The sequence below is a fragment of the Meles meles genome, chromosome 2, assembly GCF_922984935.1.
Source record: "Meles meles chromosome 2, mMelMel3.1 paternal haplotype, whole genome shotgun sequence".
Classification (NCBI taxonomy): Eukaryota; Metazoa; Chordata; class Mammalia; order Carnivora; family Mustelidae; genus Meles; species Meles meles.
Window position 1 is genome coordinate 132776318 of NC_060067.1, and position 25808 is coordinate 132802125.

At 35.1% G+C, this 25808-nt stretch overlaps 1 pseudogene; it reads right to left on the reverse strand.

Annotated features, from left to right (window-relative positions):
• Window positions 1–5204: 5204 nt before the first annotated feature.
• LOC123929559 lies at window positions 5205–6675 on the reverse strand (annotated as a pseudogene).
• Window positions 6676–25808: the final 19133 nt, after the last annotated feature.

Consider the following 25808-nt stretch of genomic DNA (forward strand, 5'->3'; position numbering starts at 1 on the left):
TGAGCCACCCAGGCGCCCCAATAAAATCTTTTTTTAAAGGAAATACTGTATATTGTTACATATTATTAGACTTCATTTATATTCAAAGAAAGTAAGTTTAACATATACATAATTCTTAACATCAAAAAACAAACTCTGGTGGTATGACCATAATGCTATTCAGTTAGATATAAGACCAATTCCTCATTTTTGTATCTATGATTTGGAAGAAAAGAAAAAAAAAGATACAACTCTTAAAATATGGGCATGTTAAAATGTTACACTTTCTAACACTGAAAAAATATGTCTTTATTAAGACAAAGGCAGCTGTCTGAAACATACCTTATGCTCAAAGTACAAGGTTGTACTTACAGAAAGTTATAAAACCTTCAAAAAATTAACATTGATAAATTATTAATAGTATAAAATAAAACATTAAAAATGGTCCAAAATGATTTTCCACCTATGATGTTTTTGTAAGTACTATGTTAACAAATACATTAATTACCCTATCTAAATAGCACTCTGCCCTGCTTTGGGAGATATCTATTTTTACATGCCTTTCTATTAAGGACAGCCTCCTAGTTGCTACACACATTAACAGTAACAATCTTTGCCTCTCTTCCATGGAATTAACCTTCATATAGGCTGTTTATCCTTTATTTCTAGGATTTCTAATTAGACATTCCAGTCCATGACCACAGCTTTTAATGATCTTATTCTTCTACCTCCTCAGCTCTTAGTGACCTCGTGTTTTACCTAAGACAATCTCTGCTTCAATTATTCCTGCTTATCAGAATCCAAAACCACCTCTTCTGTTATGCTCTGAAAATAATGGACTCTCCCCATCGTAAAATCACTCAGAACATCATTCTTCACATTCTTCCATTTATCAGCTACTTTCCAATTCCTAACTCATTGCATTCCAGCTTCTGTTCTACCACATTATTGAAATTAATTTTCTCGGGGTACTCATTTATTTCATAATTATCTCTGCATTGTTCATGTCTCAAGGCATTGCAAAAAAAATCCAGACAAATGGAATGTGTTCATGAATATGGATCTAAACAGTGGAGTTACATGAAAGATGGATAATTTTTCATTTAAAAAGAAGCTCATTTAAAATGTGGTTTCCAAATGAGAAAGTATTATGTTTTTAAATTACTAGAGAATGAGTCTTAATATTTTTTCTATTGTTTATAATGAAAAAAAAAAAAAAAGGATGGCAGTGAAGATTCAATGACCATTGTTTGAGATGACTTAAGATCACAAAATACACCAAGAATAAAGAATGATCAAATGTGTGAAATCCAATTAAATGGTTTTAGATAATATAATAACTTAAATAAATACAAACATATTTAGAGATGGTTTAAGTTGGCCAAATTTTACTTGGAGAAAGCTATACCAACAGAGAAACTAAGGGCAAGTGTAAGTTCTTTCTGTAAATGTGCAAATATATAAAATATTTACCAAGTAGGTTAAAGAATAAAATCTTCCAAGAGACTGCAAAATAAATAACAATTTTAGTTATGGCTTTAGCTGGAAACGTGGTCAGCAAATTTGGTTGTACATCTTCATGTGTGAAAAAGACAATCAAGCCACTGTATTGGCAGGAAAAATGTATTTCAGTTTCTATTTTTTTGCTATATGGGAATTTAAAAAAAAGTAAGTCCAGCTTATTATTAGCTAAACATGATATCTAACACATATACATATCTATATTTATATGTCCACATATGTATTAATATTTGACATCTATATCTGCTTATCATCTGTCTTTCCCTAGTAATAACTTTAGGGGTACCTGAATGACAGAGTCTGTTAAGTGTCCAACTCTTGGTTTTGGCTCAAGTCATGATCTCAGGGTCCTGGGATCAGGTCCTAGACCCAACTCCACACTCAGCCCAGACTCTGCTTGAGATTTTCTCTCCCTCTCCCTCTGCCACTCCAACTTACACTGTTAATCTCTCTAAAATAAACAAATTCACTAAAAATAATTTTAGGGGCACCAGGGTGGCTCAGTAGGTTAAGTGCCTTAGGCCCAGGTCAGGATTCCAGGGTCCTGGGATCAAGCCCCAAGTTGGGTTCATTGCTCATTGGAGAGCCTGATTCTTCCTCTCCCTCTGCATGCCCCTCTGTCTACCACTCTGCCTACTTGTGTTCTCTCTATATATCAAATAAATAAAATCTTAAAAAAAAAAAACTTTAATTCTTTAGTGATAGTGATTGTCATTATCATCCTTATTTATTTGTTCTTAGATTTCAGAGATTCCCAAAGAATTAGTTTACTTGTAAGTGAGCACATGAATATGTAGATTATATTATATTGTTCTTAAATCAATTTAAAAGGGTTATTTGAAGAAATAATGACCAAGAACACTAAGAATGAAAACACAACAAATAACAAGCAAATGAAGAGGTGAGTTTCTACACTTATATGTATATTCTCTGTCAGCTCATGGCAAGAGAGAAATAGTGGCTACATTAACAAAAGAGCAATAGAGGTTTAATATTGGAAGAAAGACCATTACATATTTTAAATATTTTAGTGTTATTATTATTTTTATTTTTATTCTTTTTTTAGATAGAGAGAGTGAGTCTCTACACGTAGGGTGGGGAAAAGCCAGAGGGAGGGGGAGAGAGAGAAAATTGTAAGCAGGCCCCATGCCCAGCACAGAGAACACAGGGCTAAATCTCACAACCCTGAGATCATTATCTGAGACAAAATCAGGAGTTGGTTACCTAACTAACTGAGCCACCCAGGTACCCCTGGAAGAAATACTTTAAAAACTCACCTTCTTAATAGTGAGAAAGTCTTAATTAGTGTATATTAGCTTAGAATGAAAATCCCATTAATATTTATTCTTATTGTTTGTTTTATAAGATATATGTCATTTTAGCAGAGTAGTACAGGCATATGATTTACAGTACAAGTGTTTCACATGTGTTTCTAATGCTAAAGACATTTTACTGATTATTGACATAAAAATTGGGGGAATTTTTTAAAAGATTATTTTTACTGTTGACAACTGTACAGGAATTTTTTAAAAAAATCCAAAGATGATAGATGAGAAGGTTTTACCTGGTTCTTCATTGCTGAAAGAGAATTTGAAACCGATAACTAGCACAGCTACAGATCTGGTTAGCAGATCTGATTAGCAAAAGATATATAAATATATAATGGAGATTTCATGGAACAGTAAAGAATTTTTAAATAACTTAATTGAAATTGAATGTCTATTGTTTTAAATTGATAGCCTGGCATTTAGAATGCACACTGAACTGAAGGATGGACAATTCATCAATATTGTTTCTGTCTATAATAAGAGATTTAAATTGAATCCTCTGAATTACAGAGCAGTGAGTCTCACATATTAAGCAAACTGCTGTAATCCATAATTGAGGGTAGAGCCATGAAGTCAAAGGAAGCATTCATTAAAAGACAAGGAAATTGTCTATTGAGAGAAAAATCACTTTTGGTATTTTCAACAAGCTCATAGATTTGTTAGCAAAAATTAAAGCATAGCAGGACAATTCTTATCCAATATCCACTCCTATCTTTGTATCTTTTTTGGGGTAGCAGTGTGCCCAGCTAAATAATAATTTACCAAAGTTCTTTGCAGCTAACAATGGCTATTCTGTTTAACCAATGAAGTGTAAGTGGAATACTGCCAAGTAACTGGGGAAAACTTTTTTAAGATAACTTGGGGTTGAGACAATACCAGTGATTCTAAATTAAAGTCAGAATAAAAAAAATTATGATAATCATATTTCATAAAAGTCTATAGATGTATCTGGTACAGTTCTTATGTAATTTTTTATCTGTCTTTTCTTGAATAAATATGTACAGATTTAGCAGACTTCAGTATATTAACACGACAACACTAATGAAGAAGAAAGTCCATATTCTAAGATTGGCAGAATGGAAAGACAGAAAGAAATTGGTTTGTTAAAGAGATTTTTGACAGCATTCAGTTCCAGCCTCCATATACCTATGCTGTGATGTGAGATATAAAATAAATTCCTTACCTGTTTAGTCCACTAAAAGTTTAGTTTCCATTACTTGCAACTGGTTATATTCACAATATGTAATACAAGTTGGTATCATAGACACTACATGGAAAGTATTTACATATTCAAAGACTATTCAATTTGGTTCTAGCTCTTTAATTTCTATACATTCCTGAACAGCACATGTTCTAGTTACAGTGAATCATCTTACTCTCCCATTAATATCTTCTTTATCACTCACAGTCTAGAAAAAAATGTCATATTCAGTATAAATCTGTTCTTGATAATTTCTCCAAAGATACAAACAGCATTTTTCTTGGTTGATCATTTTTGGTGTTGTTATTATTTAATGTTTATCATATTACATCCTAATTTTGTCTTCTTTTCTGAAATTCCTAAAAGACAATGCTTTGTATTGTAAATACTTTGTATTTGCATATAGTTCTGTTACTGGCTCATAGTAGCCAGTTGTAAGAAAATATTAAATAAATTAAAGAATGGCACTTCCATAATCCTTTTTCCAGAGAGTTTTAGGTTATTTTTTTCTTAACTGTGAATGTGTTTAACTGAAAGACAGAATTAGAAAAGTGTCCAGAAAAAAAATATGAGATCAAAAGAACAAAGAACAACAACAACAATAACAAAGTCAATTGCTAAAGGGCTTCTATATACTCTAAAAATTTTTGTTTAGCAAACAGTTGCCAAGCAATAGTATGACAGACATTTTTATCACAGCTTTATAAATATTAACTCACCTAATGTTTGTGATAATCTTGTGATGTGTGCACGAGTTTCACCAATTTTCAGAAGAATGAGAAGGGGGACACATAATTTTATATGTAGTGCTTTATCAGCATGAGTCCACATACAAAAAATACTAAATCAATATGTAATTTGTCCAGCTCCTTGCTTGATTAGTTGACTACGAATAGACTCTGATGGAATTTCCTAATGAAGCTGAGGTATCAAACACAACCTATTTTATTTTATTTAAAAAATTTTTTTTTCTGACAGAATCTTTTAAAACAAAACAAATATAAAACACATTCCAATTCTGAAACCTGCCAGCGTGCCTTGTTTTAGTACGAGATGCATGCTAGACCATAAGACTAAGCAGCAGAGTCTTCAGGAGCATTTGGTTGGGAGAAACAGAAAAATCAGATTTTAGGTAAGCCTGGGCAAGCCCCAAAGCTAAGATACATCCCCGAGTACTAGAGCAGTCCTCATCTTTTCAGATCCTCAGAGGTCTTCTTATTCACAACATTCACACTGGAGTCTTCATATTCTTTGTCAGTGTCAGGATGCTGTCATTCTGATGCCTTCTGAAGTTTCAGCTAGGCCCATGGGGAGATGACAACTTCACATTAGCAAAGTGGGCAGTGTTTGGGATACCCAAATGCCTCATACCATGAGCATGGCCATTCAGTACAGTGCTGTTGGAAGGCATCCTAACCTCAGTAGGTATACTTCCCACAAATCTCACAGTTGTAGTTTAGACTATGAAGCTTATATCTATAGAGTAGGGAATGGGTTTGCCATTCCAGTCAAGGAGCAGGTTTTTGGGGTTGTAAATGATCTCATACTCCTCATCTTCACCTTCACTCACACTGATCTGTTTGTGCCTTTCTACTTTTCTACTTCTCACTATTCCCTTATCCTGGTCCCTTTGTTTTGTACATTTTTATGAAGGAGATGATGCTCTTCCCCAAGAATCTCTACGTATTCATAGAGATAGGCTTCTAGGAAGTCAACGTCCTTATTCCTCTCAGTGTCTCATTTGACTTTTGGTGGGATTTTTGGTAAGCAGCAAGGCATCAGGTGACTCCAGGGACTTTCCTTTGGTGTTGAATAGACTCTGGGATCGCTCTTCTAGGGTCTTTTAAGCTAAGAGAGCATATTTTAATCTGTACAGACTAAGGGAGGCCAACTCTTCCCAAGAAAAGAATACAGACAGGTCAAAATGGGCTCCAGCATGAGTCAGGGCTCTGCTTGTCTTTTTGGCCATCCAGGAAAGACACCATTCTCCCACTTTTCAAATTCATTTAAAAATCTTCCTAAAAATCCATTCTGATATTGGAGCAGCTTCACTCAATCTATGTAATCTTGAAGGTAGTCAAGAAACATCTCTAGGTATCTCATATTTGATGTTCTTCCTCTCTCTAAGAATGCCAAATAACTAGTCAAAAAAGAATAAGTATATGACATAATCAAGCTTCTCCCAAGACCTTCAGGTTAATGTATTTGAGGTTAACAGTCATGGATATCAAGTTAATGACCATATCCCTCTTCATCTGTGAACTCCACCAAGTTCCATGCCTGTTCACTTGGATTCTCCCAAACCTTCAGAAGGTCCTCAAATTCCACTGACATTGGCAGACAGATCTCATTTGGGTTCCAGTGGAATTCCTTTATTTGCTTTAGTCTACTATAAAATTTGGCAAATTCATTGGGTCTTAAAATGGCATTGAGTTCTTTCTTCCTTAACCCATTATTATCATCATACAAATCCCAAATACCACAGGTTTCTACTGATTTCCATATAGCTGTCTTGCATGACCCATGTGCAGTGGTCAGAATTGATCTGGTATCAGAGCATGGACTTCTTAGCCTCTCTTTGGCCATGATGTCTATAAGTCATTCCTTCTCATGATACTGCTTTTCCTGCTCCAGAGCTGCTTCCATTTGCCCTCTGCCTTTGCACCTCAGTTCAGACCACTGGGATGGCCACAAATGACTTTAAACATTGTCTATTTTAATGCAAAGAAATGGATGAGATTGTTTAGAGAGATAGGAATGTTAGAGGGGATTTAACATGTGCCTTTTCATATATCTTTAAATATCTCCCCACAGATGTCTTGGAACATGCTATTGAAAAACTTGATAAGAAAAGCACTAGCACTGAGATTTCTACCTACTGAAGGCTAGAAATAAGGTAGAAGATGCTACCATTGATATTCATTCCTTGATTTTATTAAAATTGGTATGCTATGAGACTGCAAGAAGCCAAATAGTAGTTTATAATTGCCAGAGATAAATGAGGTCTCAGGTTTAAAAAAGATTTGTGGCTGTGGATAAGCGATACTTAGGTATCAATAACTAAAATAATTAGATAATGCAATTAGAGATTACTTGATTTATACAGCTGAAACTAGAGGTCTTTCAAACAGACATATCTTTGTTTGCCATGAAAATTAATGGTCCATCCTGTGATTCCCAAACATGACTAAGCTCACAGATTCATCACTTCCTAAGGGAAAGTTATACCATCTCCAGAAAAGACTTTCCAATCACACTACAAATATATATACCATAAGTCTCATTCCTAACATTTTCTAAAAGGACCAAGACTCTTTAACTGGGTAAGTAGGCCCTAGGGAAAGAGAAATAAACCAGTGTTAAAACTTTTGGACATTTCTCTAAACTGATAGTTTTTTCTCAAATACAGAGTGCTACTCAGGTCTGCTGGCTAGGCTTGGGGTCATGGGGATCAGGTAGTAAGTATAATTTATCCCAAGAATGTCTTATAGTGATCTCAGTGCATATAAATTCATCTTACATATAAATCTACAGTCAGTTAATGCAGGTTTAGACCAGATACACTTAGAAATTGTCAGAACCATCCAATTTGATACAAAAACTTTGAAAGAAATTTATTGTGGCAGAAAAGGCCAAGTACATAGGCCAAGTGTCAGGGAGTACCAACTACATTCCAGAATTTAAACTAAAAGCAATACTACATCCATAACTGAAGAATAAAGCTCAGTACAACCGCTAAAAATTTTAAATATTCTTATCAGAGTTCCTTTTAAGTTGCTTATTTGGCCTTTATAGAACAAAATTGTGTGTGTGTGTGTGTGTGTGTGTGTAGATACACACTCTGCTCTAAAAAGAAAACACTTCATATAAAATGGAATACACAAACATTTTATTTTAAAACTACATTTAGGACTTTCTTTCTAAGAAGCCAACAAAAAAAAATTATCAAAGTTTCAAAAATAAAAATGTATTCCCAAAAAAGAATTTTAGTGAAAAAATAGGGTAAGGATAATTTATAAAAATGGTACAACACAGAATGATTTAGAGGTAAGAATTTAGTATAAATCTTAGGATTCCAGATGGAGCATGGATTTTGTTTTAAGTGAATATTGTGTTTTACATTAAATACAAAAGACACATTCTATTCTCCTTATTGGAAGTAATAAAAGTTTAATGGAAGAACTAGGTACAATTTAAAAATCTTTGGCTAAATAACAAATATATATATTGAACAAATAGTTTGAAACATACTTAAGGTGGTTTTAGCATTCTCACTGTCTATATCATGCACAGAGAATAAGTTGAAAAGAATTATTTTTTGAACAGAAAAAAAGTGTTAGTACTATGCAGAAACATAATCAATCATGGAATAAGATCTAATATAAGCAATAGATATTCATGTTATCACTATGTGGAAATAGTCTAAGAAATCATTATTCTTAACCTTCAGTCATAGGTTTACCATATGCACCCAAGGGACAACACTTTCATGGAGTTCTTTCTGAGATCATTGTACCCTCAAAATATGGTAGATAAAATAATGACAACTTTTGGGGCATTTTATAAAAAACATAATTATAATTTCAAAATCAAGCATGAAAAAATATTGCAATAGTGTACCTGTGTTACAACATACAACATAAACTCTATGAAGCCAGGATGTAGGCCTTGTTATTCTTTTAATCTCCTATATTCTAAAAGAGTACTTTGCAGAACTTTCCAAAACCAATATGCTACAGTAAAATCTGATTAGAGTATTCTGTCATTACTCTTCTGTGTCCTGTAATAACATTCCCTCATTTTCCTCATGTTTGTGCTGAGGTATGATGTTTTTTAAAATTTACATGCCATTGAATAAATATTTCAGTTTGGAAAATTTTATCTCCTCTGATGTTAAGAACTAGAACATCTGGGATATGCCATGTTGAATCAATTCTTATGTATTCATTTCTTTATATTATTGGCTATACATCTGTTATACAGTCTTCATGGGTTAAATTGTTTCCCCTCAGAATTCATTAAAGTCCTAACATTCAGTACCACAAAATATGACCAACTTATAAATCTCTAAGATCTTTACATAGGTAATCAAGTGAAAATTAGGTCATTAAGTTAGGCCCTAATCCAGAATAACTGATCTTCTTATAAAAAGAGGAAATTTGGATACTGACAAGCACACAGGAAGAATATCATATGAGGTTGAAAGTTGAAGGGGTGTTCCTCTACAAGCCAAGAATGGTGAAAGATTGCCAGTGACCTATCAGAAAATAGAGAAGGGACATAAAATAGTATCATAACTTTCAGAAGGAACCAATCCTACCTATACCTCGATCTCAGATTTTTAGCCTCTAGGACAGTGAGAAAATAAATTTCTGGTTTTTAGGACACCAGGTTTGTTATGGCAGCCCTAGCAAACTAGTACAAAAATCTTTAGAAGATAAAAGCCTACTTTTATTCATTAATTCTAGAGACACTGGTAAAATTTTTCTTAGAACAAAAAAGGGAAGAGTGTGTTCCAGAATTACAAGTAGGAAAAAAGGATGTAAAGCAAAAGAAAAAAAAATGAAAAAAAGGAGGATATAACATTAGGTCCCTGGTAGAGTTATAGCAGAGAATGTCTAAGTTGTATGGAATAGAGGTGTGCTATGATAGGGAAGCATGAATCATGATATTGGAATCAGGAAAACTCTGCACGCTTTACTTATTCATGTTAAAACCAGGAAATGAACAGCTATAGGAAATTTTAAGGGCTAGAAACATTCAAATTTCCATCAGAGCAGAAAGACTTAATTAAACATGTGGATATTTAGTATAAACTTCAAAAAGTATGTGAGTTGGTAGTAAAATTAAAAGGCCTTAGAGTAAAATATATTCTACTCTGGTCAAAATAACATAACATAGCAAATAAAATAAAATAATATCCACCTATAAACAAACTTTGAAAGAGTACAACCAAGCCAAAAATTAAGAAGAAATGACAACAAAACAAAAGTCAGTACTCTAAAGAGAGACAACTGAATTCAATCTGGTGAATATAAGCCTAACCATGATGCTCATTAATTTGAATACGAAAAGATGAAGGACATTATTTAGAATGCAGAAGTCGTGAGACTGTAGAAAAGAATAATATTCACTTATATGCAAAATTAAAAGGATAGAAAAGGTTATACCATGCAAACACTGATTATACAAAATCAAGAATGGCTATATTAATATAAATCAAATTAGAATTCATAACAAAATGTGTTATAAAGGACATAAAGGTATATTTCACAATAACAAAGAGGTCAATTAATAAAAGTAGTATAGGAGCGCCTGGGTGGCTCAGTGGATTAAAGCCTCTGCCTTCGGCTCAGGTCATGGTCCCAGGGTCCTGGGATCATGCCCCGCATCAGGCTCTCTGCTCAGTGGGGAGCCTTCTTCCCCCTCTCTCTTTCTTGCCTGCCTCTCTGTCTACTTGTGATTTCTGTCTGTCAAATAAATAAAAATCTTTTAAAAAATTAAAAAAATAAAAGTAGGGTACAATACCAAATATATATGCTTTTAATAAAAGAGTTTGAAAATACAAGAAGCTACAACTGAAAGAGAAACAGAAAAAATAAAAATATTTTTAGAGACTTCCACAATTCTCTCTCAGAAACTGACAAATTGTTTAGAAGACAAAAATGCTATAAAAGACATCAACGTGATCTTATTGACATAGGCAGAGCAATAGCAGAATGAACATTCTCTTCAGTTGCACCTGTGAATTGACCATGATAAACCACATGCTTTTTCATAAAATATAAAATGATTAAATTATTTATAAACCATTCTCTGAGCAAAAGAGATTATATTAAAAATCCATAAAAAATAGTATATGGAAAACACCTAAGTTTTGTAAATTAGCATAACCTAACATTTTTTTTTTAAGATTTTATTTATTTGACAGAGATCACAAGTAGGGAGAGAGGTAGGCATAGAGAGAGAGAGAGAGAGGAGGACGCAGGCTCCCTGCCAAGCATAGAGCCCAATGCGGGGCTCGATCCCAGGACTCTGGGATCATCACCTGAGCGAAAGGCAGAGGCTTTAACCCACTGAGCCACCCAGGCGCCCCTAACCTAACATTTTTTTATCATGATAAATGTACTCTTTAATCCTCATCCCCTCTTCCCCCTCCCCCCACTCACCTCCTCTCTGGTTAACCATTAATTTGTTCTCTATAGTTAAGAGTCTGCTTCTTGGTGTCTCTCTCTCTCTCTTTTTCCCTTTACTCATTTGTCCTGTTTTTTAAATTCCACATATGAATGAGACCATATGGTATTTGTCTTTTTCTGACTGGCTTATTTCACTTAGCAATATACTCTCTAGTTCCATCCATGTTGTTGCACGTGGTGAGATTTCATTCTTTTCTTTGGTTGAATGATATTCCATTGTACATATGTACCACATCTTTATCCATCCCATGGATGAGTCCAAGTGATGGACACTTGGACTGCTTCCATAATTTGGTTATTATAAATAATGATGCTATAAACATAGGAGTGCATGTATGTCTGAATTACTGTTTTTTTTATGTCTGGGTTGCATATTCAATAGTGTAATTCCTGAATCAGGAACTTCCATATTGTTTTCCATAGTGGCTTCACCAACTTATATTCCCATTCACAGTATAAGAAGGTTCCTTTTTCTCCACATCCTCACCAACACTCCCTGTTTCTTGCGTTTTTTATTTTAGCCATTCTCACAGGTGTGAGGTGATATCTTGTAGTTTTGACTTGCATTTCCCTGATGATCAGTGTTGTTGAGCATATTTTCTTGTGTCTGTTGGCCACCTGTATGTCTTCTTTGGAGCCACATCTGTTCCTATGTTCTGTCTATTTTTATTTGTTTAATTTTATTTAAGTTCAATCAATTAATAAATAGTATATTGTTAGTTTCAGAAGTTGTTTAGTGACTCATCAGTGCTCATTAAACTAATGTGCTTATTACACAGTGCTCAATACATCAAGTGCCCTCTTAATGTCCATCACCTAGTTACACCGTTCCTCCACTCCCTTCCTCTCTACCAACCCTGTTTGTTTCCTATAGTTAACAGTCTTTTACAATTTGTCTCACTCCCTGATTTATTTTTCCCCTCTTCCCCTATGATCCTTTTTTGTTTCTTAAACTCTACATCTGAGTGAAATCATATAATTCTCTTTCTCTGACTTATTTCAATGGACATCTGAGCTCTTTCCTTATTTTGGCTATTGTGGACATTGTTGTTATAAACTTTGAGGTATAGTTGCCCCTTCAAATCACCATGTTTGTATTCTGCCCATTTTTAATTATATTATTTATTTTTTCAAGCATTGAGTTGTATCAATTCTTCATATATTTTGGATACTAATCCTTTACCAAATATGTCATTTGCAAATATCTTTTCCCATTCCATAGGATGCTTTTTAGTTTTATTGATTCTTTCTTTCACTATGTAGAAGCTTTTTATTTTGATGTAGTCCCAATAGTTTAGGTTTGCTTTTTTTTTTTTTTTTTTTTTTTTTTTTCCTTGCTTCCAGAGTTACATTAGTAACAGGTTGCTACAGCTAAGGTCAAAGAAGCTACTGCCTATCTCATATTAAGGGTTTAATCCACTTTTAGCTTATTTTTGTGTCTGTTGAAAGAAAATGGTCCAGTTTCATTCTTTTGAGTGTTGCAGTTCAGTTTTCCTAACACCATTTGTTGAAAGCACTGTCTTTTTCCATTGGATATTCTTCCCTGTTTCTTCAAAGATTAGTTGACCATATAGTTGTGGGTCCATTTTTGGTTTTCTGTTATATTCCATTGATCTAAGTGTCTATTTTTATGACAGTACCATCCTGTTTTAATTACTACTGCTTTGTAATATAACTTGAAATCTGAAATTGTGATACTTCCAGTTTTGTTTTTCATTTTTTTAAAGAGTTATTTATTCATTTGAGAGAGGGGAGGAAAGGGTAGAAGGAAAGGGAGAAAGAATCTCAAGAAGATCCCAATAAACATGGAACTGGATGTGGGGTTCAGTCCCACGACCCTGAGATCACAACCTGAGTGGAAATCAAGCATCAGATGCTTAACCAACTGAGCCACCCAGGCACCCCTTGTTTTCCTTTTTGAGATTTCTCTGACTATCCAAGGTCTTTGGCTCCCATAAAATTTAAAAATTGTTTGCTCTAGTTCTGTGAAAAATGCTTTTGCTTTTTGATAAGGATTGCATTGCATCTATAGGTTTCTTTGGTAGTATAAACATATTAAAAATATCTAATTTTCCAAATTATGGGGATAGAATGTCTTTCCACTTCTTTACATCATCTTGAATTTTTTCCATCAGTGTTTTATTGTTTTCAGAAGATGAAGAGGAACATTACAAATGTTTATCAATGACTACAACTTCAATAAAGTTGTTAAATTTTTTGAAATACAGAAAATATTCAAATTGACATAAGAAGTAGAAATCCAAGAAACCATCTCTATTGATTAAAGATATTAAAGTGTTACTCCTGAACAAATAAAAGAGCTTGTGTTAGATTACAAAAGAAAACTTCCTTTATGTGGGAGTATTATGGAATGATCATTTGAGGAAGTAACCCTAATGATGAGGAAGGGAAAAAAGAAGAGAGAGAAAAGTAGGTTATATAAGTATAATATTATGGACCTTCATGCCTATTTTCCAAGTCATCTTCCTATTAAAGATCATCCTTGTTGATATCCTATCTGATAATATTTCAGTCCCTCAACTCCTGCAGTTTGAAACTTCCTAATTATTGTTCTTAGCTGATTTGTTTTTTTCCTTTATCTACCAGTCTTTATTATTATTAGTAGTAGTAGTATTTTAATCTATCTTTGTTATTGGAATATATACTTCATGAAGACAGGTTTTTAGGACTGCTTTATTTACTGCTATCTTCTCAGTACTTAGAGTAGTTGTTAGCACATAAAAAAGCTCTCAATAATATTTTTAATGGAGGGAGGAGTCAAGATGGCAGAGAAGTAGCAGGCTAAGACGACATCAGGTAGCAGGAGATCAGCTAGATAGCTTATCAAACCATTCTGAACACCTACAAATCCAACAGGAGATTGAAGAGAAGAAGAGCAACAATTCTAAAAACAGAAAATCGACCATTTTCTGAAAGGTAGGACTGGCGGAGAAGTGAATCCAAAGCAACGGGAAGATAGACCGTGGGGAGAGGGGCTGGCTTCTGGCAAGTGGCAGAGCAACAGAGCACAAAATCAGGACTTTTGAAAGTCTGCTCCACTGAAGAACATCACTCCAGAGGCTAAGCCAGGGTGAATTCCACACAGGGACAGTGTGGTCTCAGGTCCCATAGGGTCACAGAAGGATCGGGGTTGTCTGAGTGTTGCAGGGTTCACAGCTATTAGAGCGGGAAAGCTGGCTATAGAGACAGAGCTGAGGAGTGAGGTCTCAAATCAGGGTCGCCTTAAATTATGATCCGTGACACAGGCCACTGCTCTGTGAGCAGGGACCTCACAAGATCTGGGGAGAACCCCAGGAAGAGCACAGGGATCTGTGGGGTTTGGAGACTCCAGGTGGGACTGTGTGCCAAAGATAGAGATGCTTGGACACAGGCTGTCTGAGCTCAGAGGACAGCCAGAGGCCAGGGAGATGGGAATGATTGAGAACTTTTCTCTGAGGGTGTACTGAAGAAGGGGGCCCCGAGCTCTTGCTCCTCCAGGCTGGAGATTGGGAGTCCACCATTTTCATTCTCATCCTCCAGAACTCTATGGAAAGCATTCAGGGAACAAAAGCTCCCAAAAACAGACCCAAGCGATTTCGTAGCCTGGCCCCTGGTAAGGGAGGTGCAATTCTGCCTCAGGCAAAGACATTCAAGAATCACTATAACAGACTCCTCCCACAGAAGATCAACAAGAAATCCAGCCAAGACCAAGTTCACTTATCAAGGAGAACAGCAGAATTCCAGATGGGGAGAAAGCCATGATTCTTTAGTCTTGCTAAGTTAATTATTTTTTTTAATTTTATTTTTTTCTCCTGCTAAGTTTTTTTAAAATTTACCCTTACATTTTTAACTAGTTTATCTTAACAATACCTTTCATTTAAAAAAAAAAATCTTTTTTGAGCCTTCATTATTATAGTGATATTTTATCCTTCATTGTATCTAACTTTATTTTTTGTATACACATAGGGATTTTTCTTCTTAAAAAAAATTGGGATACAACTTCTTCTAATAGATCAAAATATACCCTAAATCAAGCACAGGATATTGTTCTAGTCTCCAGCCTGAGCAAATTCTCTCAACTTACTTTTTCTTTATTCTACCAGCCAATTTATCTTATCAACTTCTTTTTAAGAAATTCAAAAAAATTCATCTTTATAGTCATATTTCATTCCTTCATTGTGTTTACCCTATATATGTTTTTCATTCTTTAAAATGTGGGGAAGTAGTTTCTTCTAAGAGACAAAAATACTCCTAAAATTAAGGGGCTGACCCTGTTCTAGTCACCAGTCTAAAATATATATATTTTTTCTTTTTTATTTTTTTTCTTTACTTGTTTTCTTTTTTTAATTTTCTTTTTCTGAATTTCTTTTTACCCTGTTTCTCCCCCCCATGATTTGGGGTCTTTTCTGATTTGGTTAAAGCACATTTTCCTGGGGTCTTTGCCACCCTTTTAGTATTTTATTTGTTCTTTCATATATTCTTATCTGGATAAAATGACAAGGCAGAAAAACTCACCACAAAAAAAAAAAAAAAAAGAACAAGAGGCAGTACTGAAGGCTAGGGACCTAATCAATATGGACATTGGTAATATGTTAGATCTAGAGTTCAGAATGATGCTTCTCAAGGTGCTAGCTGGGCTTGAAAAAGGCAAAGAAGATATTAGAGAAAGCCTGTCTGGAGAAATAAAAGAACTAAGATCTATCAGATTTGAAATAAAAAAAAAAGCTATGAAATGGTGCAATAAAAAACAGAGGCTCTTACTGCTAGGATAAATGAGGCAGAAGAGAGAATTAGTAATATAGAAGACCAAATAACAGAGAATAAAGAAGCTGAGCAAAAGAGAGACAAACAACTACTGGGCCACAAAGGGAGAATTCAGGAGATAGGTGATACCATAAGACAAAACAACATTAGAATAATTGGGATTCCAGAATAAGAAGAAAGAGAGAGGGGGCAGAAGGTATATTGGAGAGAATTACTGTAAAGAATTTACCTAATATGGCAAAGGGAACAAGCATCAAAATCCAGGAGGTACAGAGAATCCCCCTCAAATAAGAATAAGTCCACACCCCATCATTTAATATTAAAATTTACAGGTCTTAGCAAAAAAGAAAAATTCCTGAAAGAAGCTCAGGACAAGAAGATTGTATAACATACAATGTTAAAAATATTAGATAAGCAGTGGAGTTATCCACAGAGACCCGGCAGGCCAGAAAGAACTGGCATGATACATTCAGAGCACTAAATGAGAAAAACATGCAGCCAAGCATACTATATCCAGTTAAGCTATCATTGAAAATACAAGGAGAGATAAAAAGCTTCAAGGACAAATGAAAACTAAAAGAATTTGTAAACACCAAAACAGCTCTACAGGAAATATTGAACGTGGTTCTCTAAGCAAAAAGAGAGCCTTAAAGTAGAGAGCCTTAAAGTAGTAGAAACAGAGACAATATACAGTAATAGTCACTTTACAGGCAATACAATGGCACTAAATTCCTATATCTCAATAGTTACCCTGAAAGTAAATGGGCTAAATGCCCTAATCAAAAGACACAAGGTATCAGAATGGATTAAAAAAACAAAACCCGGGGCAGCTGGGTGGCTCAGTAGGTAAAGCCTCTGCCTTTGGCTCAGGGCATGATCCCAGGGTCCTGGGATCGAGCCCCGCATCAGGCTCTCTGCTCAGCAGGGAGCCTGCTTCCCCTCCTCTCTCTCTGTCTGCCTCTCTCTCTGCCTACTTGTGATCTCTGTCTGTCAAATAAATAAATAAAATATTAAAAAAAATCAATATGCTGTCTATAAGCAACTCATTTTAGATGCAAAGACACCTCCAGATTTAAAGTGAAGAGGTGGAAAACAATTTGTCATGCAAATGGAAATCAAAAAAGCAGGGGTGGCAATCCGTGTATCAGATCAATTAGATTTTAAGCCAAAGGCTATAATAAGAGATGAGGAAGGACACTATATCATACTCAAAGGGTCTGTCCAACAAGAAGATCTAACAATTTTATATATCTATCTATGCCCCAACATGGGAGCAGACAACTATGTAAACAAATTAAAAACAAAATCATAGAAACACATTGACAATAATACAATAATAGTAGGGGACTTTAACACTTCCTTCACTGAAATGGACAGATCATGCAAGCAAAAGATCAACAAGGAAATAAATGACACACTTAAATGACACACTGCCTTAAATGACACACTGGACCAGAGGGACATCACAGAACTATTCAGAACATTCCATCCCAAAGCAACAGAATACACATTCTTCTCTAGTGCACATGGAACATTCTCCAGAATAGATCGCATCCTGGGTCCCAAATCAGGTCTCAACTGGTACCAAAAGATTGGGATCATTCCCTGCATATTTTCAGACCAAAATGCTCTGAAGCTAGAACTCATCACAAGAGGAAAGTTGGAAAGAACTCAAACACTTGGAGGCTAAACAGCATCTTTCTAAAGAATGAATGGGTCAACAGGAAACTAAAGAAGAATTGAAAATATTCATGGAAACAAATGATAATGAAAACACAACAGTTCCAAATCTGTGGGACACAGCAAAGGCAGTCCTGAGAGGGAAGTATATAGCGATATAAACCTTTCTCAAGAAACAAGCAAGGTCTCAAATACACAACCTAAGCCTACACCTAAAGGAGCTGGAGAAAGAACAGCAAAGAAAGCCTAAACCCAGTAGGAGAAGAGAAATCACAAAGATCAGAGCAGAAATCAATGAAATAGAAAACAAAGAACAATAGAACAGATCAACAAAACTAGGAGCTGGGTCCTGGAAAGAATTAATAAGATGGATAAACCCCTGGCCAGACTTATCAAAAAGAAAAGAGAAAGGACCCAAATAAATAAAACCATGAATGAAAGATGAGAGATTACAAGCGACACCAAAGAAAGGCAAACAATTATAAGAACATATTATGAGCACCTATATAGTAGCAAATTTGACATTCTGGAAGAAATGGATGCATTCCTAGAGATGTATGAATTACCAAAACTGAACCAGAAAGACATAGAAATCCTGAACAGTCCTAAACCCGTAAGGATATTGAAGCAGTCATCAAAAATCTCCCAACGAACAAGAGCCCAGGGCCAGATAGCTTCCCAGGGGACATCTACCAAGCATCCAAAGAAGAATTCATACCTATTCTCCTGAAACTGTTCTAAAAAATAGGAATGGAAGGAAAACTTCCAAACGCATTTTATGAGGCCTGCATTACCTTGATCCCAAAACTAGACAAGGATCCCATTAAAAAAGAAAATCACAGGGGCGCCTGGGTGGCTAAGTGGGTTAAAGCCTCTGCCTTCAGATCAGGTCATGATCCCGGGGTCCTGGGATCGAGCCCGCATCAGGCTCTCTGCACCTCAGGGAGCCTGCTTCCTCCTCTCTCTCTGCCTGCCTCTCTGCCTGCCTCTCTGCCTGCTTGTGCTCTCTGTCTCTCAAATAAATAAATACATAAGAAAATTACAGACCAATAGCCTTGATGAACACAAATTCGAAAATTCTCACCAAAATACTAGCCAACAGGATCCAACAGTACATTAAAAGGATTATTCACCATGATCAGTGGGATTTATTCCAAATGTGCCGTGTTGGTTCAACATCCACAAATCAATCAATGTGATACAATACATTAATAAAAGAAAGAACAAGAACCATATGATACTCCCAACAGATGCTAAAAAAGCATTTGACAAAGTACAGCATCCCATCCTGATCAAAACTCTTCAAAGTGAAGGGATAGAAGTCACATACCTCAATATCATCAAAACTACCTATGAAAAACCCACCGCAAATATCATTCTGAATGGAGAAAAACTGAGAGCTTTTCTGCTAAAGTCAAGAACATGGCAGGGATGTCCATTATCACCACTGCAATTCAACATAGTACTAGAAATCCTAGCCTCAGGAACCAGACAACAAAAGAAATTAAAAGCATCCAAATCAGCAAAGAGAATTCAAATTATCACTCTTTGCAGATGATATGATGTTATATGTGTAAAACCTAAAAAACTCCACTCCAAATCTGCTAGAGCCTGTACAGGAATTCAGAAAGGTGTCAGAATATTAAATCAATGCGCAGAGATCAGTTGCATTTCTGTACACCAACAACAAGACAGAAGAAAGAGAAATTAAGGAGTCAATCCCATTTACAATTGCACCCAAATCCATAAGATACCTAGGAAAAAAACCTAACCAAAGAGGTAAAGAAGCTATAATCAGAAAACTATAAAGTACTCATGAGAAAAAATTGAGGAAGACATAAAAAATGGAAAGATTTTCCATGTTCATGGATTTGAAGAACAAAAATTGTGAAAATGTCTATGCTACCTAAAGCAATCTACACATTTAGAGCAATCCCTATCAAAATCCCATCCATTTTTTTTTTCAGAGAAATAGAACAAATAATCCTAAAATGTATATGGAACCAGAAAAGACTTTTAATAGCCAGGGGAATATTGAAAAAGAAAGCCAAAGTTTGTGGCATCACAATTTCAGACTACAAGCTCTATTACAAAGCTGTCATCATCAAGACAGTATGGTACTGGCACAAAAACAGACACATAGATTAACGGAACAGAACAGAGAGCCTGGAAATAGACCCTCAACTCTATGGCCAACTAATCTTTGACAAAGCAGGAAAGAATATCCAATGGAGAAAAGACAGCCTCTTTAACAAATGGTGCTGGGAAAATTGGACAGCCACATGCAGAAAAATGAAACTGGAACATTTCCTTACACCACACACAAAAATAGACTCCAAATGGACGAAGGACTTCAATGTGAGAAAGGAATCCATCTAAATCCTTGAGGAGAACATGGGCAGCAACCTCTTCCACCTCAGCCACAGCAACTTCTTCCTAGGAAGATCACCAAAGGCAAGGTAAGCAAGGGCAAAAATGAACTATTGGGACTTCATCAAGATCAAAAGCTTTTGCACAGTAAAGGAAACAGTTAACAAAACCAAAAGACAACTGATAGAATTGGAGAAGATATTTGCAAATGACATATCAGATAAAGGGCTAGTATCCAAAATCTAGAAAGAGCTTAGCAAACTCAACACCCAAAGAACAAATAATCCAATCAAGAAATGGGCAGAGGACATGAACAGACATTTTTGCAAATAAGTCACCTAGATGGCCAACAGAAACATGAAAAAGTGCTCCACATCACTCAGCATCAGGGAAATACAGATCAAAATCACAATGAGATACCACATCATAGCAATCAGAATGGCTAAAATTAAAAAGTCAGGAAATGACAGATGTTGGCAAGGATGGGGAGAAAAGGGAACCCTCCTACACTGTTGGTGGGAATGCAAGCTGGTGCAACCACTCTGAAAACAGCATGGAGTTTCCTCAAAAAGTTGAAAATAGAGCTACCCTATGACCCATCAATCACACTACGAGGTATTTACCCTAAAGATACAAATGTAGTGACCCAAGAGGCATGTGCAACTGAGTGTTTATAACAGCAATGTCCACAATAGCCAAACTATGGAAGGAACCTAGATGTCCATCAACAGATGAATGGATAAAGAAGTGGTATAAATATACAATCGAATACTATGCAGCCACCAAAATAAATGAAATCTTGCCATTTGTGACGACGTGGATGGAACTAGAGGGTACTGTGCTTAACGAAATATGTCAACTGGAGAAAGACAACTATCATATGATCTCCCTGATAAGAGGAAGTGGAGATGCAATGTGTGGGGTTTGGGGGTAGGAAAAGAATAAATGAAACAATATTGGATCGGGAGGGAGAAAAACCATAAGAGACTCTTAATCTCACAAAATAAACTGAGGGTTGCTGGGGGCAGGGGTGTAGGGTGAGGGTGGTGGGGTTATGGACATTGGGGAGGGTATGTGCTATGGTGAGTGCTGTGAAGTATGTAAACCTCGCAATTCACAGACCTGTACCCCTGGGGTTAATAATACATTATGTGTTTATAAAAAATTAAAAATATAAAAAATAATAATGTTGTGAATGAATGAATGATTAACAGATGAAACAGTGAGTTATCATTAAATTAAAATGTAAAATTTGTGAATGTTAACCTCAAGAGAGCGTACATGACTTCTTATTAACAGATAGGAAAAAGAATGGAGGCTGTTCAAAGAATGAAAATCTATTTCTCCATGGGATCTTATACATGAAAATTTATCCTAATGAGCAGTGTGTCTTCAACAATTTTAAGCAAAAGGCAATATACTCCAAATATATTTTCCCAAGGCATCCGAATGGGATAAGCCAGTTCATTGCAGGTACATAGAGATCATGGTCACTTCTTTAATAACAATCCCAATAGCCCACATTAAACAATGTCAATATGCACAGAAGTTAAATTTCTGTAGATAAGTCATTCCATTTTGAACACTTGTGATGCACATAAATAACACTGTCAAGAATATGTCAGACCCATACAACAAAAAGAAAAATAAGAATGCATATAATTTTGAAAATAAGAACAACTGTCCCCCTTTACCTTTGGCCAACATAATGGCTTATGACCTATATAACCAATGGCACATATGATGAATATTAACTAAGTTTAATATCTATCCAACTGAGGCATATAAGTCTGACAGCTAGAAAACTGTGTATCAAAATCTACTACACGGGGTGCCTGAATGGCTCAGTCATTAAGCGTCTTTGTTGGGCTAGGTCATGATCCTTAGGGTCCTTAGATCAATCCTTGCATCAGACTCCCTGCTCAGCGGGAAGCCTCCTTCTCCCTCTTCCACTCCCCCTCCTTGTATTCTCTCTCTTGCTGTCTCTCTCTGTGTGTCAAAGAAGTGAATAAAATCTTTAAAAAAATACTCTACACTGAAAAGTGAATAAAGTCTGAAGTACATACTAGTGTATTTAATGTTAGTGTATATAAATAATTATCACACTAACAAAACTAACAAATGTGATATGTTGGAGTCAGATGGATCCTGACTTAAGTATCAGTGTTATCACTTCCTACCTTGCAAGCTTTCTTAATTTATTAAAGCTCTCTAAACTGTGGGGCTCCTGGGTGGCTCAGTGGGTTAAAGCCTCTGCCTTCGGCTCAGGTCATGATCTCAGAGTCCTGGGATCGAGCCCCACATCGGGCTCTCCACTCAGAGGGGAGCCTGCTTCCTTTCCTCTCTCTCTCTGCCTGCCTCTCTGCCTACTTGTGATCTCTGTCAAATAAATAAAGTCTTTAAAAAAAAAAAAGCTCTCTAAACTGTGTTCCCTAACTGATAGCCCAAAATGCCACAATTCCAAGAAAATATTTATAAAGAGTGATATAATATATACATATATATATATATAAATACATACATAAACAAAGTCAGCAGAGTGTCTGGCTTATTATGATCATATGCTAATCAGTTTTTCTGTATTAAGCATCCCCATTATAGATCCTGAATTGGATGACAACACTTAAGAGTGTTATCCCAGTAAATGATATGGTAAACATTTTCAGTGTTTTAGAGTACCCACTATGATTGCAATTGTAACATAAAATATTTAAATATTGATTTTAGGATAATGCAACATTTTAAAAAATACCAAGGATGATTTCTTTTTTTAAGATTTATTTATTTATTTGGGAGAGAGTGAGAGAGGGGACATGTAGAGGGAAGGAAGAGTTGGAAAGGGAGAGGGAAATTTAAGGAGACTTTGCCTTGAGTGCAGAGCCTGATGTAGGGCTCCATCTCAGGACTCCAAGATCATGACTAAGCAGAAACTGTACCACTCAGGTCCCCCAAGGATGATTTTATTAATAAGCTTGAGTCACAAATTTTTTTTTATTCTAATGCTTTTATATTGAAGCACTTTGATAACCTCAGTGATTATATATGTGTGCGTGTGTGTGTGTATATATATGTGTATATATATATGTGTGTGTGTGTGTGTGTGTGTGTGTGTGTGTATGTATATATATATATATATATATATATATATATATATATTCCAAATGGGGTAATATTAGCAAAGCAATCACCTTAAATATCTCTTGTCCATACTACACATGAAAAAGAAAGAATGACTTCTCTGTATTTCTGACTTAAACTCTGTTCTTAACCAAAATAGTCATTTTATATCATGTGGTTCTGCCTGGAATTGCCTGCAATCCCTGTACCAATGGATGAAAGATTACTTTCAAACTTTCTGTGAAAGAGAGAAGGCAAGGAGGGTCAATGTTCAGAGATGAAGACCCTTTGGTCTTCTTTGCTCTGACTTTTATTGGTCCTTCAAGATAATCAAAAATCCTTATCACTGTTTCTCAAACACAGGATGTGTGATTAGGGTCTTATAGAAACTAGGAGGATATGTTTACAGGAAAGATAAGATATGCTAATCTGCATGTCCCATGAGGGCTGAACATAGCATAAGGAACAATGCATACATCTCTTAGATCACAGGGTGGCTGTTTGGGCTAAGAAAACCCTGGAGAAGGCAATTCCCCATGGCATCCCAACCTCAGAGTGGTCATGCAGGCCTCAGCATTCCAAAGGCCCAGGCCCTGCTCCGAAACCTTCCTTCCCCGTCAGCACCCTCTGTGTTGTATTTTAGCAAGCTAGGCATTACGTCTGATTTCATGCTCCCCATTAACACCAACATGTCTCTTGTAAAATCTCATACAATTTTTCAGAAAACAAAGAAGCTGTTTAGGCCTGTCTCAAAAGCTTAAGCTTGTTTATGTGAGATGATGACTAATTTGTTATTCAGAAGAAGTCCCAGAAACAAATGCATCAGTTGCATCCAGGAAGTATGATTCCCCATCAAAATTACCATCTTCAGAAATATAGAATTTTAGGTTCATATATAGCTATCTGTATTATAAAGTAGATGTATTTCAACAAGAATATTGTAGTAAGTTAAATTTTACTTAATATGTAAATAAAAAACAAGGACTCATATGAGCAAGGGAAACTCTTTTTACCTATAATTAAAGCCAAGACTATAATAGGCAATTAGACCTTCACTCCGCAAATGCACTTCTGAATCATAAAGATATATTTTATATGGAGTACCATTTGTAATGAGAATTGTGTTAATTACCTCATATTTTTACACCTTACATAAATGATCTTAATTATCTAATAGAACTCTTTTCTTCCTGGGAGGCTTTTGCCAAAATGTTATTTCTATTAGGTAAATGTAGCATTTCCAAAGAGTATAGAATAAATCAAGAAGATTATATAGCAAATCGAAGATTTAGGGGATTACAATAAATAAACCACAGTGCTATTATATTGTTTCATACATCATTGTATTATTTACTCATTCATTAAATACATATTTGGCACTTATTTGCAAGGTAGGTATTCACTGTTGCAGAGATGCATAAATATATAACCACTTTTATTGTAAAGGAAGGAAAAGTTTCCAGTACATATAACCCATTTTCCTCAAGGAATGATATACTTTACAAATGTTAAATAATTTCAAAAATTACTTAATTTTGATGAAACTCAGGAACACTATAATTGTATTACATAATTTCAAAAATAAACATATTGTAACAAGGGGACTGAAAATATTCTTTAAACTATTCTAACATTTAAAACATGAACTTCCATAATTTTCTATCAGTGTGTGGTATGAAACTGGTTTTCCCACTTGTGTGATTCCTAAGGTTAGAGGTATTTTTCCCATTGAATTTTACTAACTCAATTTTATTCATTAGGTTCTTTTATTAGTTAACATGAAGATGTATTTATTCTTTTTTTGGAATTTTTGGCAGCTTACTTTAGTAGGACTACTCATCATGAAAAAAAAAAACATAAATGTCAGCTCTACAGCTTGTTGCTGTGGTTAGCTTCAACAAGAATGTCAGAAGAAGTGACAAGGCATAAAGTGATTCGGCGTGATGGCATTCCTGTTGATAATAGACTGGCTTCCACGTATGCTGCAGTAGCTTTGAGCTCTGAAACCTCTCATTTCTTTAAAACAAAACAAAAAAAAACTTCAGTTGTCTGTGGTAGGACATTTCAATCTTTCAACCAAATATTGTCAAAAGTATCTGCAGATGATTTAAATGTCACACTCACTTTATTTGTTGTATTGTTTTTTGTAATATAAGTATGAATAGAGATTAACTATCATGTATAGATTTGGGAACCATGGCCACCATTTATTTCTTAATATAATCTGTGGTGTGCAAATAGTAAGTGTTCATGAATAGTATGGTATTTTGAACGAAAATGTCATAGAGACAGAAGAGAAACATTTTTTGAATATGCCACAGATTATTTATATATCTTTCCTGTGCATGATGAGAACAGCTCAGCAGTATCCATTTCATTGATTTTTATGATGAAGTTTAAAAGAAGGTGAAGATTGTCACTTATAAAAATTTCCTTTTCAGTTTTATCTACATAATCTTAATTTAATTTAACAAAAATTTTAAATTAAAAAACTTAATATTAACTAGTTCTTTCAAATTATAATATTAGAGTCATCATTTTTTACCTATTATGCTTAAAATATTTCTCCATGGATTTAGCAATTAAAGAATTACTTAAAAAAAGAAATACTTAAGCCTCCAATAAAGTATGTTTGATAGCTGGTTTTACTAT